Source organism: Coturnix japonica, chromosome 4 (assembly GCF_001577835.2).
Source record: "Coturnix japonica isolate 7356 chromosome 4, Coturnix japonica 2.1, whole genome shotgun sequence".
NCBI classification, from domain to species: Eukaryota; Metazoa; Chordata; class Aves; order Galliformes; family Phasianidae; genus Coturnix; species Coturnix japonica.
In genome coordinates, this window is record NC_029519.1 from 3,088,509 (window position 1) to 3,101,014 (window position 12,506).

General features: G+C 44.3%; 1 long non-coding RNA gene across 1 annotated transcript in view; it reads right to left on the reverse strand.

The window, feature by feature from the left end:
* The window catches only part of LOC107312647, a 40,045-nt gene extending 29,708 nt beyond the window's left edge, over nt 1-10,337 (reverse strand). The window contains exon 1 of the long non-coding RNA XR_001554527.2: nt 10,215-10,337. This is a non-coding gene — a long non-coding RNA (uncharacterized LOC107312647). The remainder of the gene's footprint in view (nt 1-10,214) is intronic.
* Between the last annotated feature and the right edge of the window lie 2,169 nt (nt 10,338-12,506).

Genomic DNA, 12,506 nt, shown 5'->3' on the forward strand with positions numbered 1-12,506 from the left:
ACAGGGCAGGAGGAAGCACCTGCTGTGAGCACACAGACACTCAATCAGACACTGTGCTTCTGGTTTAGCTCCTCCGGGTACCAGGGAGGGAGTGGAGTGACTGCAGAATATTTATTTTACTGGAAATAACATGTTTATTTCCTAAAGTGCCTTAAAACCTGCTTTTAGGCCGGCTCCCCATGGGATCCAAAGAGAAAGCAGGAGGTAAAGAGCTTTGCCCAGTTATTTCCATGTTCCTCCTTCCTGATGTGGTCAGTGGGCATGGTAGGGTTGGGTTGGTAGTTGAACTGGATGGTCTTAGTGGACTTTTCCAGCCTGAATGATTCTGTGATTCCCTCTCTCCTCTTTTTTGGCACGTGCTGGGAAAGACCAGGTGCCTCTGAGACATGAAGCTGCATCTGGATGGAAGTTGGTGGCCATGTGGGAGCATGAGCACATCTTTGCTATGAGCACTGCAGGAAAGGAGCAGGGAGAAAATGCCATCCCATCTAGGGCTCAATGGGAGAGGGAAAGTCAGTGCCACAGCACCACACAGAGCTCCCACCAGCTCCTCACTTGGGTGTGGCTGACCCAGCAGCAACAAAGCAAGAAGTATATAATCTATCAACATGAAGAATAAGCCAATTTGTAGCACAAAACACACTGCTTCTTACAGTCAACTCATTTTCACAGTAACTTCCTGCACACATACATATATACAATGTAGTTACTTAATACTTTGGAGAAGAAAAGGAATAGTTAAATCAAGACACCAGCTTAACCCCAGGAAAGATCCCAGGGCTGGAATTTTATAGGAGAGGATGAGAGCTGGGGCTGTGCAGCCTGCAGAAGGGAAGGCTCCAGGGAGAGTCTGTAGCTGCCTTTCAATTTCTAAAGGGGCTGTAAGAGAAAAGGGGACAAATCTGTAGCAGAGTCTGCTATGGCAGGGCAAGAGGAAATGGTTTCTAAAAAAAAAAGAGGGGAGATTTAGGCTGGGTATAAGGAAGGAGGTTTTATTACAAGAAGTTTGGTAAGGTGTTGGCACAGGTTGCCCAGACAAGTGGTGGTTCCCAAAGCCTGCAGACACCCAAGGTAAGGCTGGATGGGCTCTGAGCACTGATGGAGCTGTGGGTGTCCTTTAAGAGTCCCAGTTCAAAAGATTCTATGATTCTAAGAAGTGCTTTCATGAAAATCAAGAAAAAAAAATGACAGATCTACATTTCTGGGCAATCTCAACCCTCAGAGTTCCCTCATCCATTCTGAAGGTCTCATAATTCAGCAAAGAGGGGAAACCTGGCACTTAGTGAGCATGAGATATTTCTGTAACAGCACAGTTGGCGCTCTGATGACATTACTTCTTTTTAAATATTTTAAGAGTCTTTGGTTAATGGACTATTTAATTAAAGAGAAATAAACATTAGTTTTCAATTTATGGGTAAGGAATACCCTCACCAGGATGGGTTGCAGGATATGATCCTCGCTGCCTTTGCAGATTTATCGCTTGTACCAGACACACAGAATATAAATAGCATCAGTCTTAGACTGGTGGCACCCACTCAGTCTTCAACACTTCATAATGTTCTACTGAAAAAAAATCAGTGCTCTCTGAAAGCCCGGTGCTGAATAGCAAGCATCTTTTTCTCAGCTGAAATTAGAAATGGTTGGGAGACGAGCAATGAGGTGCAAATGTCATTATTCAGACATACAGACTACATATTCCATTTGGATGATACTAAAACTGGCGTGTTGCTTCCTGATAATAGAAAATAATGTATAATAAACACCGAGTTTGCAAACACTGGTTTTAGTTGTGACTTTTCACTTCATTTTTGCCTCCATTTCCTATAATCTGGTGGATCCAAAGCTACAGATTCAATTTGCAAATCCCAGCCCTTCCTGAAAACTTGTATTTCACTCTGCACAGGCTAGAAAAGGAATACAGCTACATGCATCACTGCAGACACACCTGACAAATGGGCTCTTTATAACTTCTGCTGCCCACACCCCCATTAAAATCAAACTAATGGGGGACAGCCAAACTTTTCCACAGCCTGAAAGCATTTGCAGTCTAAACCTACAGGAGATGCCTCAGAAATCAGGGATGATTCCTGTCTGTGGTAGAAGATAGAGCTGAGATTTTCATGGAGAAGCTTCCAATAGCAAAACTGAGGATAATGGGACACAAAGAGTCTATCCTGCCCACTAATGCTACTTGAATACAAACCAGTACTTACACACAGTTCCCACAACATGACCAGGCTGACATAGAGAAAGGACCTCTACGGTCTGTAGAAGCACAGAAATCCCCACGTAGATAGTAGGAATGAGCCTGAGCCATTGCTGAGTGCTGGACAAAGACAAGGAAAGTAGAGAGACGTATACCATCAAGCCAGAAATCTTCATCTAACAGACATAGTTGGGGAAAAGAGAAAAACACAGCATAGGAGCCTGCATAGGTCTTCCCTCTGATTCCAGATGCACAGTCAAGTGGTAAGTGCTTGTTGCCCAATGTATTGCACTGCAACACGAGCATACAGTGAACACCTTCCCCAGTACTCCCTGGGAATGAGGCTTCTCAAAGCATTTCTGTGTTTTGACCCCATGCAGCATCACCATAGGCTCCTAGGGGGAGGAGAAGTCCTTACAAAGGTGCATTCTTACTGTCCTTCAGAGAGTGTCGGCTGTGGTCCCCAACATACTGCTTGCTTTGAGGAAGTGTACCAAATAATGAGAGCAGGGACCTCTCCCAGGGTACCCCCAAGCTTCAAGCATGCTATCCAGTAGTGTCATGGCCAGATTTTGAGGCTGTTTAAAGTTTTCATCACCTGCCTCCTTGAATCACACTACAATAATTCTACTTCTGCCCTTCTGGTCTTCTCCCAGCTGCTGCACGGCTCAGGTGTCCACAAACAATGCAGGGCTCTGTGTCTGCGATGCAAATCATTTCTCTCCTCGTGCAGCGCCTTGCAATTGTCAACATTGATTTTCAAAGCTTAGAGCACAGCGTTAACCAGGAGCTGCTCTTTCTAAGGGATTTCTGCTGGCTGTTTTCCTTCTCCTTCTCTTTATTTTTCTCCCCTCAAACAGACCATTGGGAGAGAGCGCCACAACACAGAAACACTTTGTTTGGGTGCCAAATCCTCGTTGCAGCAGGGTGTAGCCAGGAGGCTCACATCCCTCTGCCAGAAAAACTCTTCGCTTTTCAGTAGCTCTCAACCCCCAGCATCCCCCGGTAAGCCAGAGGCAGGAAAGAATAACCTCATTCCCACCCTAAAAGCATCTGTTCCCTCCCACCCCTTCTCAAGCTGTGACTCTACAAGATGCTTTCCAGCTCGCATACCTTACACTGGCCCACATCTCTCCCCACGGAGCCTGCACATAACCGGCCTCCCATCTCCCACCTTGGCTCTGAGCATGGTTATTTAAAGCAAAAAGTAAAGCCAAGGCATGGAAGGAGGACAAGCAACCCGCACAGCACAGCCAGCCTGCCTGCTCCCCAGCATGGCTCGAAGGGAAATGAGGATCCTGCCATCCCTGCTAACTTGCCTTCCTCCTTCAGAGCAGATTAGGGACCTAGAAACATAAGAGACTTCTACTTCCTACTTCTCTAGAGAGCCCTTGAGTTGCTCTCTGAGCAGCAAACATTTAAGAGCCGGACATGGCAGCCATTTGATTTCTTTTTAAGCAATCAGCAGCTGAGACAGTTTGAGAAAAGGGATGTAATTCTTGTCAAGGCAGTTTCTGCCTGGACAAATGCTGCTGATGGGAGTGGCACAATAACTGAGAAAAGAATCTTCTGCCTGGTAGGAGGGGTGAGGAGAGCAGAGGCTGCAGCAGCACTGTGCCCCATGGAGGAGGCATCTCATCCAACAAACCCCACTGCACATCCATCCACTCTCAGTAAGAAAGCTGATATTTGCCCTTATTTCCTCTCTTTTTTCTTCATCACCACATTTTTCTGCTTTTCTTTCCCCAACATGGAAGTAAAACCATCACAGCCAGGCACCAGCAGTGCAGATCAGAGTGTTTTACTCCTTGCACTGAGGATCATTTCCAATCACTAATTGCTCAGACACCCTCAGGAACAGCCGGGCTGCACAGCCCTCAAGCCCTCTCTAAAGCTCTCCTGTCAGAAACGAGAATTGCACCAGGTGATACAGCTCCATTTCTGCTCCATAGAAGCACTTTCCTGCTTGGAGGTGAACAAGCTGCTCCCCATTTCCCACTCCTCCCCTCCATTTGCAACATGCAGCTGGCTGACAGTCCAGCATAGAACCTTAGAATAACTGAGGATGGAAAAAAACACCAAGATCATCTTGTCCAGCCATCAGCCCACCATCACCATGAGCAGCTTGTTGGTGGAAAAAGTCTGCATGCAGCAAATAGGCTGGGTTTTAGATGAAACAAGCCTTCAAGCACTAGGAGGAAACACATATATACATTCAGCTTTCTCATCTTTTCATGTTATTTTAAGCAAATACCAACACACGTGTTGAAAGGCAATGAAAAGCAGAGAAAAAAGATGAAGACTGCAGGTAGATTTTGGTACAGGATTTATGAGACAAGGCAGGAGCATGGAAGAGGAAGGTGAAGCCCAACAAGCTCCTCCATGGGGCCCCACAGCCCCACACAGCAGCAGTCAGCACTGCAGGGAGAGATTTATCAAGCAAAGAGATCTTTGATCAACGTATCCACCCGGGAAGGAGCAGGGCAGGAAAGGAAAATTGCCACTATGCCTTCATCTCTTGGTAGTTTGTGGCTGTTGCTAATTTCAGCGAGTTAAAAAAGACTCATCCTCCCTTCCCCTGCCAAGAAGCCTGGCTTCTAAAAACCCACATAAAGAGCTGTGAAAATAAACCCCAGTGCACCAGGTGCAACTCCGATCTGTGCTATTCTGGATGAGAGCTCAGCCAACAGCAGGATAAATACAGTTTTGTAGCAAAGCATTTGTGGCAGAAATTTATAAGTTCCCAGAAAAGCGCTAAAACTGCTTAAATCACTGCCTCAAATGCCCACATTTTCAAGGCTAATAGCTCAAAGAGCATCAGACAAAACCACCTGGCTCACCAAACCCAACAATGAAGAGCAGTTAGGAGTTTCCCATTCTGAAGGTATTTGGAGATTGCACCCAGCAGAAAGGCTGGGGAAAAAAAGCCTGATTGTGAGGCTCTTTCTCCTTGAAATGCATGGCTCTGGGGATCGAAGGCTCTCTGATCCATCCTGCCATAGCAGAGGTTGTGTGGTGGTTAGTAAAGCTGATGGAAGCAATGGCCCAGGCTGCAGCCACCACCGGGCTCTACGCTCATGAAGGTTGCGCAGACCTGGCTCTTATGTATAGCAGATATACCCCTAGAACCACACTGGAACTTGGAGTTAGGACAGTGTTTCTTTTCCCATGTGTCTATGGGGTGTTTTGGTAGAGAGTTTGAGGGGCTTTATCTATGCTTCGTGCTCTCATTACATCCATCAACATGTCTGTGGTTCAGGGCAATGACGTGTAGTGCCAGCATAACTGCATTTGCCAACTGAGCTCATTCAGCTCGCTAAACCGGCTTTGATGCTGCATTTGAGTTTTGCCATGGTAGCCAAACCTTTCAGCACAGACAAAGCTCTCAGCCCTGCTCTGGTGTGGGTCTGATCCTGCCTCTCCCACAGCCCCTCTGTCCCCCAGTGTCCCTATTCCCACCAATGGAAGGAGCTGACCTCCAGCGTGTCCCTTTGAGAAATGATTCTTTGCATGGTATATTTCATCCAGCTGCTGGCTCCAGCTAAAGGCTGCCCTTTCCTTCTTGCTCTTTCGAGAGCAAAAATATTACCCAGCAAACGCAAACATGAATCTCTGTGTTAACACAATCTAAAACACATTATCTTTTTACAGAGGGCTTCACAGTGAAAAAGGATTTCAGTTTTTCCAGCAAGGAGAGTTTTAATCAATGTTGAGCAGTTGAGTTTTTCCCCTAACCCTTGATTAATGAGCATGAAATACCATTTACCGTATAAACCACTCCAAACATCTAAATATATTAAACCATCTTTTGGTTCCTCCTTGTTTTCTGAAGCACGAAGCTTCAGCTGAATGCGATTTGTACTATCAGCAACTGGAGTTGTGCAGTTGTCACCATTACTGATACATTCATTTGAACAGTAATGAGGTGACACTGACTTATGGGACCCTTTATAGTGTTTGAATACTGCGATCATTCAGGTGTTATGAACCTGTTGGAATGTTAAGGCTGTTTAGCTGTAGCTCTGCCCAGATTAAAAGGCAATGCTGTCTCCAAGGAATTTTTGACCAGGTAAATTTAATCATAGTTTAAACCACAGATGGTTCTCCTGCACTTCCCCTTAGATCTTATAGGTCTTTTCCAACCCTAAGAATTCCATGATTCTATTCCTCAGGCAGACACAAAGGGCCAAGCATTTGGTTTGGGTCACCCAGCTGAAACATCCTCCCTAACAAAACAAAGGTGAGATTCCTGCAGCACAGTTAGAGTTTGGGCCACCCATAGCATGCCCACAAAGGACTCTTGGCATACTCCTTCCCCTTCTGTGCTGTCCTGCAGATCCCACACCCCTATCCACACAACAGGGCAGCATGTAGTATACTATGTCCAAGTGTGCCAAGAAATCAAGAGAACTGATTACTGAGGGACACAGATGTGTTCCAGCATTGAACTGCTGGACAGGCTCTGCATGAACCTCCACCCATGAGCACAAACACACAGTGAGACGAATGGGGCCATTTTTAGACTTCATGCCAAGAAGGAAATCTGTGCTGCCTTCTTACTAGAGGAGGATGTAAATATTCATGACAGAGCATGACCAAAAAGATACTACTAAACATTTTAATCAACTCAGTCATCACGTGAAACAGAAGTAATTTTGCCTCTCGGGGCCGCATGGATGGGTGCACACTTGCTGCCTGATGTAGCAGCCATCATCTATTTAGGCTGCTTTAGCTTAATAGCTAAAAATTCTGCTCTTCAAATTCCTGTGTTTAGGAAAGAAATTGATATACATTTTTTAAGCTTTAAAGTAGAAAGAAGCTAGGAAGCATCACAAAAAGAATGGAAAAAAAGAGCATTCAGAGCTAAGCACAGCCTAGGGTAATCCAGAGCAGGTTTAAGAGCATTCCCCCTAATACTGCCCAATGCTTTCACTCATTTAAAACCTGAAGATCCCCGCAGTCCTTCCTGATTCTGTGTTGTGTACAGGATGGTTATGTTATTCCCTCTCCAGATCATTAAAACAGGTGTTGAACAGCTTGGCACCTGGGGCAGGAATGCCAAGTCCTGGCTGCCAACCTTTGCCATGAAAAAAACAGCATCTATTTCACCTCCACCTTTAGACTGCTATTTCCTCCTGAATTTTTGATGCTCCTCTTTCACCTTGTGGGCTCTTCATCTCTCGAGCATTCCTTTGTAAACAGAGCTAAACAGCAGCCACTGCCATAGTCACCATCTAACAGCAACCCAGGGAACACTGCACCATACCACCTCAGATATTTTCTTCTATAAGCAATGGAGCTGCTTCCCTACCCTTTTTATTCCTCTCACCTGGCTTTCTTTGCGTATTTTCCATTTTCTACTATTTTCTTATCTACCTTTTTACTGCTGTTTCTTCACCAAATAAAGAAGGGCAAACAAAAAAACCCACCGCCCTTAAAAGATCTTGACAGCAAAGAGCCTGAAAATAGATGGCCAATCCGATTGCGCAGTGCAGAATACTTCATTTTCATCATCTTTCAGGCAAACCTCATTTGATTCTTAATGGTAAATAATAATCATTAAATCTGTGAAACAAGTCAAGCAATAGGTGGGGGAGGGAAAGTAGAGATAACAGGAGTAAAAAAACCACCAACAACTGTATTTTCAGCTGCAATACAAAAAGACATAAAATACCCCCTGGCTCTGGGCTGCTTTCAGAGATGCTGTGTACAGGGAAGCTGTCTCAGCTTAATTATTGCCCTGCTGCCTCCTCAAGCTCCACTGACATCCCATAGCAGCCTGTAATGATGCCAAGATAGTCGGTATCACTTTTCCCCATTTTAAGGTTCCCCTTTCTTAAAGGCACACAACCAGTTTTACATTTTATTAGCCAGATCAGGAAAATTTCCATTGCAGAATGACAACCGCTGACAGCTTGAAGTGAGCTTCCACAGCCATAGGCAATTAGTAATCTTACATTCATTACCAGGTTCATGATTTGTCACAAGCTTTTTCTTTCTTTCTTTCTTTCTTTTTTCCTTTCTCTCCCTATTAGTGGATTTGAGTGTGGATAAAAAGCTAGGAAAAAAAAAGTACCACTGTAGGCTAGAATAATATAAAGTCAATAGAGAAGAATAACAGAGAGTGTAAGTACTTGTGGAGTCCTATAACACAACCTCTGCTCAAAGCAGGGTCAATTTCAGCAATGGACTCGGTCTCTCTGAGCTGCATGCTCATATAGGACATTTCCATTGGAAACCCCATTTTGAGCAGCATTCAGGCAACCACTTACAAATTTCAGATCTAGTAGATGAACTGGCAGCCCAAGCAAATTCTCTACTTTGATCTTAATCAGTTTCCATACAGCTTGAGTTAACAGAGCAAGGAGAAATACACAACTTGTATCAACTGAGACACTTGTTGCAAAAAATAGTAAAAAAAAAAAAAAAGCCCACAATGAGAACTGCTAAAAATGGGTCTTGCCACAAAGCAGTTCCAAAACAGCCCAAAAAAACCTCAGGTACTGATGGGGGCCAGACCAAAATGATGGGGCCCATCTCCAAAAAGACAAATGAACCTGAAGACATAGGTAATTAATTTCCATGCAAATGAGACAAAACAGCAGCAAGTTTTGGCTCAGTCTGCCTAGTCCTGAAGTCAGTCGGCACCTTGCCATTGGCATCGTTGGCGGCAGAACCCAATTCCCAGCTCAACATGAGGCTCATTTCCATCCTGTAGAATGGGCTGTGCCATGGGTTGGGTGCCATAGAACAGCTCTGTGCACCGGGCTCCAAAGCTCCACTCAAAGCCCATGGGGACAGAGGTCAGTACCACACATAAGCACATATCACTCACCACTGGTCCTTCACCAGCTTGGCACAGAATCATCCAGTTCAATGCAACCTTCCCTTTCTTATTCGGTCTCTTTGAGGGCAGAGCTTCAGTTAGGACACTTTTTATTTGTTTCCTATTCTTTCTTCTTTGCCAATGTCTCCAATGTCAGATTCCCCTCTCAGACCTTTAGCGCTCCCAGCTCCCTCCAACAGCAACCAGACTTGCAGCCCAACAGGGAGGTGGCAACGAGTAAATTGTAAGACAATCGTGGACCATTTTACTGTTTTCAGGTTTGCTGTGTTGCAAATTAATAAAGTTAATTAAACAAACAAAATTAGATGAATCACATTTAGGGCTGCGTCTAAAACTGGATGCTTCTCTGAAGGACTTGGTAAATCTTATTTTACGTGAGAAATGCAGACCCTGAATGGTAAAATTGCCCATGGTAAAATAACTCTGGCATATCCTCTCTAGGTGATCTGCCCCAATTCCCACAGCACAGCTAGAAGGGAAACCATCTCCTGACCCTGCACAGAGGCTCAAACCTTGGCTAATGAGCCCCAGCTTCCCAAGGCGCACTGTCAGAGGCAGTCACTGTGTATTTGGAGTCAGCGTTTGCAGGGAAGAATGCATGCAGTGCAGCCAAATTAATTAGAAAATGTAAAAAACGACATGATGAAGTACAAGAAATGAACAAAAAGGAATTCAGAACCCTCCCTTTTCCAGCTTCTTACTGAAAATTCTTCGATGCAATTTAAATGATCATCTGGTAGAACAATTATCTGACTAAAAGATTTAACTGTGATTAAAGACCAAACAATCTGCTGAACAAACACATGCTTGGCCTTGCTTGAACTGAATTTCAATTCTTCACACGTTCAGTGCTTTACCTACACATTTTCCAAGGATCAGCCTGGCAGGTGCTAGGCAGCATCTCGTACCCTTTCACACCCAATTTACAATTTGTCGTATTACTCCCAGGAGAACCAGCACAGGTTTCTTTGGCCTGGCTCAGCCCATACAATTAGTTCATACCACACTTTATGTTCTCATTTAGGCAATTTATTTCTCTCCTGGTATAAAATCCAGGGCAGCCTAAAACTACATTAATAGGTGTACAACACAATGGCAGGGCACGGCAGCTATTTCTCTTAGAGGCACTGCAAAATCCCCCCGTGACACCATTATGAATACCTGTATTCAGCAGGCTGAAAGAGACAGGAATTCCATTTTCAGACGTACAGCAAGAGCAGACAGAAGCAGGAAACCAGCAAAACCAGTGTATCTCAGCAGCACACTCAGCTCTGCACTCAAACCAGGGCAGCAGCTCTCAGCCAAGGGTATGTTGGACTCTCACACCTGGGGCTGATGTCTGTACTCACCCCATTGTGCTGATTGATCACCATTTCCAGCTGCCCACAGCACAGTGCTGATTGTTTGCTTTTCTTTTCTTTTTCCTATTTTATTTTTTCCTGAGCACTTAGAAATTCATGAAACATCAACAGAAAATGTGAGTATGTGGAGAGAAAAAACTAAGCTCGCTTTTATGAGGGGAAAAAGGAGATGGGAGTGAGCAGAATCACAGTGAGGCATCCAGGGCTCAGAAGGTCTGGCAGGGATGCTTTGGGGACTTAGCCCTATTTGTACCACCTTCTTGATGCCAAATTACCCCAGGTTCTTTCCTCAAACATCCCACAGCTGAGGGGTCTCAGCAATATCAGTGGTAAAAAAAGTCTTTTCTTAAGTAAGTTCCTGTCACAGAAGAGTTAGAAGCTTTGATTTTGTTTTGTTAGAAGAAATGTTCATTTTGAACTGAAACCGAACAACAGTTAGTGGAGGAAAGAATTTGGATTTGTTCTAATCAAGCTCCTTAACGACCACACTGTGAACCTGGGAGGCTTTGAGATGGGGCAGTGCTAATTGGAGCCAGGGATAAGAATCAAAATCACTACACTCACTTTACGCATTGCAGGATTCTTTCATTACCGTGCTTGAGATTCAAACACCAGCTTCATGCTTTGTAAATCCCAGTTTGCTTTGAGCATTTTCCAGCATTTATTTATTGATATTTCCACAGTTCCCATGCAAGTGCTCTGCCACGGCTGGAAAAGATAAAAGAAGGATCAAATTTGCCTTAAGTATCCAAACAGCTTGCTTATACTGTTAACAAGAGCCAAAACTATTCAAAGACCCTCATTTGTTATGTTAATACATGCACTCAAACAGGACACATCTGCAAGAGGTGCAAGACAGGTGTCAAGTATTTGATACTTCATTTTTGTCTTTGTGTTTCACCACCAATAAACACATTGCAGGCTGAAACACTGGTAAGTGGGTCCCTGCTCTGTGCCAGCAGAAGATCAAATGCACATACAGCAAACTAATTGTGTAGACGTAAGGACGAGTATTACCATGTAAGTAGCAGGTTTTTTTTATCTCCGCTTAATTCAGTGACTAAAGTGGGTAGATCTATTAAACCTTTGCAAAGGATTTGTGCCCACAGGTATTTTGTTCTCCACGCTGCAGAAAATTTAATCAAATCAGAGGATCAATGAGCTGACAACAGGAACGACTGGCTTAGACTTTTAGCTCGGTCATATCCAGGTTCTCTCTGACTTAACTCTACATTTGACTGCTGATTTTTCACTGCATTTTCACTGTCAGTGATGATGAAATCCCAGTGAAGTGGTGATACACCACGATAGGGGCGATGGTGATGAGAAATCTCCCAGTTTTGATACCACTGAGGTAGCACAGTTACAGTGCTATTATCTTTAACCTTGGAAGTGCAGAGCCATTAACAGCAATTTTATGACCCTGCATGATAAATAGCATCCTGGAGGATCAGCAAGGAGGTGAGTGCCAGCTCTCCTCACCACACACAGCCTCTCCAAGGTAAGCAGCCATTGCTGACCTTTCAGTGGACAACAGGTGAATGGACCCATCAACTTACCCAGAATAGATGATAGAATGCATTAAATTATGAGTCTTTACAGCAGCAAAATGTCAACATGCCAATAGGTCCCAATGGCTTTCCATATGACTAAGCAACACGTTCACATCCAGAAAATGTCAGCATCCTGTGGCAAGAGCTGATGGGCGTTCCAAAGCATGGTTGATTTAGGGACATACAACCACACATCGTCATGGGCAATGTTACCTGCTGCCAAACATGATTCAGCCTAGGAAAAGCCCAGCAAAAGGTAGAGCTAATGCACTGGTCAGGACAGTAAGAAACAAGAGTGCAATCTGCAGAAGTGCAGCACTGGGTTGTAACACTAAGTATTTCAGAGAACGCTCATGTGAATGTAACAACACAAGGTCATGATGCAGTACATCAGCTGGGAGCAGAGAAGATTAAACTGACAGTCCATATTCTGATTTATCACATAAAAATGGCAGGCTTTTTCTTCATTTGGCTTGATAAACAGCTCTTCTACTCAACTTTTTAATTAAATTGGGAAGACTATTTATTATATGGTCATA